The sequence below is a fragment of the Penaeus japonicus genome, unplaced genomic scaffold, assembly GCF_977035675.1.
Source record: "Penaeus japonicus unplaced genomic scaffold, GWHDUDI00000001_assembly GWHDUDI00000037, whole genome shotgun sequence".
Classification (NCBI taxonomy): Eukaryota; Metazoa; Arthropoda; class Malacostraca; order Decapoda; family Penaeidae; genus Penaeus; species Penaeus japonicus.
Window position 1 is genome coordinate 25,268,593 of NW_028234439.1, and position 6,473 is coordinate 25,275,065.

The following is a 6,473-nucleotide window of genomic DNA, read 5'->3' on the forward strand; positions in this document are numbered from 1 at the left end:
TGATGATAATAATGATAACGATAATAATGACAATGGTAGATATAATTGAAATACCAACTATAGTAATAAAAATAACGATAATAGTAATTATAATAACAATAATAAGAAGAAACAACGAAATATTATAAACATGGCAACCGAGCATCGTGCATTTATTAATATATCAATGGCAAATTGCAACAAAAACGTTCCATAGAAAATTATGAGAGTTAGATAGACTTTGCCGAGAAAGACTATTACATCTTAATGGGAAATAATCCTTCGTTGAATCTTAGAATGAAACAACAACAACAGCAACAACAGCAAAAAAAAAAAAAAAAAAAAAAAAAAAAAAAAAATACGTGTTTAGATATACTTAGGGTCAAACCGAATAACGTGACCTACCTTTGGAGAGCACGAGAGCCGAGGCGAGACAGGTCAAGAGTAGGTGCATGACGCCGGGTCTTGAAGATTCGGCGCGGGTCGTCGTGTCTTGCAGAGGTTAGGGGGGTGGGGGGTAGGAGGGAGGGAGGGAGGGAGGGAGGGGGGGAGGTCCTCAGAGGCAGGTGTCTGGGACGACTCTCTCCTCCGCCGGAATCATGGTCGTCCTATTTCGTGGAATAGTCGTTATTTTTTTTTTCTTCGTTCTTGTCGTTCGTTCGGATGTGGAGTAATTACGTGTCGTTTATTCCGTCTTTTCAGATTCGCACATGATCAAATTTATATCGGTTATCCTCATCAATTTTTTAATTTCCTTTTTTTTTTTTTTAGAATAAGATTATTATTATCTTCCGGTCACTTCGTCATGTCACTTTCAGCAATCCATCTTTCGGAGATCCACGTCTATATATATATATATATATATATAAATTCTTCGACACTTCTGAAAGAGAGAAAGATTTTGGGTTAATTAAGGGTTGGGAGGGAATGGTTAGGGAGAAACTCTTTCAAATTATGGATAACTCTTGAAAAAGAATGTTATTTCCTTTGTATATTTTGGGTGGATATTATATTTTTATCTTCTGGAACTCAAGATTATATTCTTGCATAAAGCGGATTTGAAGAAGGTCTATACAGAAATATGCGTAATTGCAGTCGGTCTGTCCCCCCCCCTCTCTCTCTCACACACACGCTCATTCACTCACTCGCTCACACACAAACACATTCAAACACAACACACATACACACACAATCACACATGCACACAAATACATTGCACATGTACACACTCGCACGCACTTACACATTCAAACACACAAACACACACACACACACATTGATACAAATACACTGGCCTTTGTGACAGCATATGATCTTTCACAAAACCCAAAGAGCAACAGTGACCAGAAGAAGGAAGATTCAGAAGAAGGAAGATCCAGAAGAAGAAGAACCAGAAGAAGGAAGACCCAGAAGAAGGAAGATCCAGAAGAAGGAAGATCCAGAAGAAGGAAGATTCAGAAGAAGGAAGATCCAGAAGAAGGAAGATTCAGAAGAAGGAAGATCCAGAAGAAGGAAGATCCAGAAGAAGGAAGATCCAGAAGAAGGAAGATCCAGAAGAAGGAAGATCCAGAAGAAGGAAGATCCAGAAGAAGGAAGACCAAGAAAAAAGGAAGATCCAGAAGAAGGAAGATCAAGGAAAAAGGAAGATCCAGAAGAAGGAAGATCAAGGAAAAAGGAAGATCCAGAAGAAGGAAGATCCAGAAGAAGAAGATCCAGAAGAAGGAAGACCAAGAAGAAGGAAGATCCAGAAGAAGGAAGATCCAGAAGAAGGAAGATCCAGAAGAAGGAAGACCAAGAAAAAAGAAAGATTCAGAACAAGGAAGATCCAGAAGAAGGAAGATCCAGAAGAAGGAAGATCCAGAAGAAGGAAGATCCAGAAGAAGGAAGATCCAGAAGAAGGAAGATCCAGAAGAAGGAAGATCCAGAAGAAGGAAGATCCAGAAGAAGGAAGATCAAGAAGAAGGAAGATCCAGAAGAAGGAAGATCCAGAAGAAGGAAGATCCAGAAGAAGGAAGATCCAGAAGAAGGAAGATCCAGAAGAAGGAAGACGAAGAAAAAAGGAAGATCCAGAAGAAGGAAGATCCAGAAGAAGGAAGATCCAGAAACAGGAAGACCAAGAAGAAGGAAGACGAAGAAAAAAGGAAGATCCAGAAGAAGGAAGACCAAGAAAAAAGGAAGATCCAGAAGAAGGAAGATCCAGAAGAAGGAAGATCCAGAAGAAGGAAGATCCAGAAGAAGGAAGACCAAGAAAAAAGGAAGATCCAGAAGAAGGAAGATCCAGAAGAAGGAAGATCCAGAAGAAGGAAGATCCAGAAGAAGGAAGATCCAGAAGAAGGAAGACCAAGAAGAAGGAAGACGAAGAAAAAAGGAAGATCCAGAAGAAGGAAGATCCAGAAGAAGGAAGATCAAGAAAAAAGGAAGATCCAGAAAAAAGGAAGATCCAGAAGAAGGAAGACCAAGAAGAAGGAAGATCCAGAAGAAGGAAGATCCAGAAGAAGGAAGATCCAGAAGAAGGAAGATCCAGAAGAAGGAAGATCCAGAAGAAGGAAGATCCAGAAGAAGGAAGATCAAGAAAAAATGAAGATCCAGAAGAAGGAAGATCCAGAAGAAGGAAGATCCAGAAGAAGGAAGATCCAGAAGAAGGAAGATCCAGAAGAAGGAAGATCCAGAAGAAGGAAGATCCAGAAGAAGGAAGATCCAGAAGAAGGAAGATCCAGAAGAAGGATGATCCAGAAGAAGGATGATCCAGAAGAAGGAAGATCCAGAAGAAGGAAGATCCAGAAGAAGGAAGATCAAGAAGAAGGAAGATCCAGAAGAAGGAAGATCCAGAAGAAGGAAGATCCAGAGGAAGGAAGATCCAGAAGAAGGAAGACGAAGAAAAAAGGAAGATCCAGAAGAAGGAAGATCCAGAAGAAGGAAGACCAAGAAAAAAGAAAGATCCAAAAGAAGGAAGATCCAGAAGAAGGAAGATCCAGAAGAAGGAAGATCCAGAAGAAGGAAGATCCAGAAGAAGGAAGACGAAGAAAAAAGGAAGATCCAGAAGAAGGAAGATCCAGAAGAAGGAAGATCCAGAAGAAGGAAGATCAAGAAAAAAGGAAGATCCAGCAGAAGAAAGATCCAGAAGAAGGAAGACCAAGAAACAGGAAGATCCAGAAGAAGGAAGACCAAGAAAAAAAGGAAGATCCAGACAAAGCTGTACCTCCCCCAGCCATATTGCATTCTGCGTGCGTTGGCTTCATTCCAGTCCAGCGCCGCCAGCCCACCTAGGGCGGATGAGGGCGTCAAGTTTTATGATCTAATACTACCACGTCCGATAAGGGCACAGGGCAAGGACCCCCTGCATTGTCACGCGGAGGTTGTGAAAACGCCTCTATCAGCTTTTATGAAATAGATGAAAAATGGTCTCGGAAGATAGGCCTTAAGTCGCTGGAATTTTAGATTTTTTTTTTCCTCTTAAATAATTTGGTTGTGAGGTTGGTGAGTTATGATCAGAAGTTGGGTTGTGTCTTGCAATTAATATATCAATGGGAGATTATAGTAAAGATGTTTTGTAGAAAATTATGAGAGTTAGATAGAGTTTGTCGAGGATGGCTATTATATCTTAGTGGACAATAATCCTTCGTTGAATCTTAGAATGAAAAAAAGAGTAATTTATGTGCTTGGATATACTTAAGCAAAACTAGTTTATGAATTCACTACGCTACAAAGTGAATTAGTGTTGACTTTATTCCAAAGTTCAAAGACTTTGATCCCCTTCTTGAAACAAAAGATTGTCGACTTTGAGAATTTATACTTTTCATTAACACCGAAAAAAGGTGATCAAACGTAAAACAGGACAGAAAAAATAGGTTCATTTATTGCATCTTTACTTTTGCATATAAAGTTTTTGTCTGACAACTCTGTTTAATTAAGTCCATGTGACTCGTAGTGGCCCATTTTTGCTTGAACTAAAACTGTAATCTGCGTTCATCCATCTAAGCTTTATTGAGCGTTTAATAAGCGTGTAAAAGCTACATTAACGTCGGTATAGTACCACTTACCATAGAATGGCACAGGAGAAAAATATTTTCCCTTTTGCCCTACAACAATAGCTGATTATGTGTCTCTCTCTCTCCCTCTTTCTTTCTCTCTCTCCCTCTTTTCTCTCTATCTCTTTCTTTCTCTACCTATTCTCTCTCTCTCTCTCTCTCTCTTTCTCTCTTTCTTTTTTATATCTCTCCCTTTCAACTTGAATGGGCGTAGGTGTTTATACATGTTTCCCCTTTATCTCTACTTAAACACATCACTTTCTATCAAACAGCATGTTTTATCAAATAATCAATCTCTCTCTTGTGGCTAAATATTTATTTATTTATTTATTTATTTATTTATATATATATATATATATATTTTTTTTTTTAGCTCACGTGCTTTAGAAAATTCATTATGTTGATCATCGCGTTAATCGTCACTTGCCCAAATCATTATCCTTCCCCTATTCCCACGCTACCGGTTTATCTCTCTCCTCTCTCTCTCTCTCTCTCTCTCTCTCTCTCTCTCTCTCTTTCTCATTCTCTTTAACTCACTCTCTCTCTCTCTTTATCTCTCTCCTCTCTCTCTCTCTCTCTTTCTCCTCTCACTCTCTCTTTATCTCTCTCTCTCTCTCTCTCCCTTTCTCTCTCTCTTTTTCTCCTCTCACTCTCTCTTTATCTCTCTCTCTCCTCTCTCTCTCTCTCTCTCCCTTTCTCTCTCTCTTTTTCTCCTCTCACTCTCTCTTTATCTCTCTCTCTATCTCTCTCTCTCTCTCTCTTTATCTATTTCTTCCGGAAATTCTCTTGTAAGTTCTTTCTCCAGGATGTTCTCCTGTTATTTTCTTATTTTTTGGAAATTCTTCTATAATTATTTTCTCTTTTCAATACTTCTCTAATTATTTTTCCTTTTGAATTCTTTAATTTCTTTCTCCTTTAAATACTCCTCTGATTTATTTTTTCTTTTAAATTCTTTAATTTCTTTCTCCTATAAATACTCCTCTAATTTATTTTTCCTTTATATTCTTTTTTAATTTGCTTTTCTTTTAAATACTCCTCTAATTCTTTTTTTTCTGTTAAATTCTTCTTTTAATTTCTATCTCTTATCAATACTCCTCTAACTTATTTTCCTTTTAAATTCTTCTTTAATTTCTATCTCCTATAAATACTCCTCTAACTTATTTTTCCTTTTAAATTTTTCTTTAATTTTTTTCTCCTTTAAATACTTCTCTAATCTATTTTCCTTCTAAATTCTTCTTTGATTTCATTCTCCTATGAATACTCCTCTAATTTATTTTTTCTATTAATTTCTCCTGTAATTTCCATCTCCTATAAATACTCCTCTAACATATTTTTCCTTTTAAATCCTTCCATAATTTCTATCTCCTATAAATACTCCTCTAATCTATTTTCCTTTAAATTCTTCTTTAATTTCTTTTTCCTATAAATACTCCTCTAACTTATTTTTCCTTCTAAATTCTCCTATAATTTCCATCTCCTATAAATTCCCCTCTAACTTATTTTTACTTTTAAATTCTTCTTTAATTTCTATCTCCTATAAATACTTCTTTAATCTATTTTCCTTTAAATTCTTCTTTAATTTCTTTTTCCTATAAATACCCCTCTAACTTATTTTTCCTTCTAAATTCTCCTATAATTTCCATCTCCTATAAATGCTCCTCTAACTTATTTTTCCTTTTAAATTCTTCTTTAATTTCCATCTCCTATAAATTCTCTTCTAACTTATTTTTCCTTTTAAATTCTTCTTTAATTTCTATCTCCTATAAATACTTCTCTAATCTATTTTCCTTTAAATGCTCCTCTAATTTATTTTTTCTATTAATTTCTCCTGTAATTTCCATCTCCTATGAATACTCCTCTAACTTATTTTTCCTTTTAAATCCTGCCATAATTTCTATCTCCTATAAATACTCCTCTAATCTATTTTCCTTTAAATTCTTCTTTAACTTGTTTTTCCTATAAATACTCCTCTAACTTATTTTTCCTTCTAAATTCTCCTATAATTTCCATCTCCTATAAATTCTCACTACCTCCCCTAACCACACCATCACAAAACCCCCTTTATCTCTCACACACACAAAAAAGATCACCGAAGCTCTTTTTCAAAAAAAAAAAAAAAAAAAAAAAAAAAAAAAAAAAAAAAAAAAAAAAAAAAAAAAAAAAAAAAAAAAAAAATCATGTTTACAAAGAATAGAAAATGAGGGAAAAGGCCATAACGCGAAGGATCCCAAAATACGATCCACTGCCGCGCCCTTTATGTAGAGGGAAAATGGCTTCCATAAAGGAAATTGAAAGGTACTGGACGGCAGGTTCCCATGCGCTGCACGTCCGCTCCTGCAGGACACGGCGGAGCGTCCCATCGTGGGCGGCTCTCAGGGACGCCCGCCGGACAGCCAATGGGCGCCTTGACGATCTCGGGCGTGCGGGCGTGAGTACAGTTGGAGATTCCTCTTAGCTGGTTGCGGC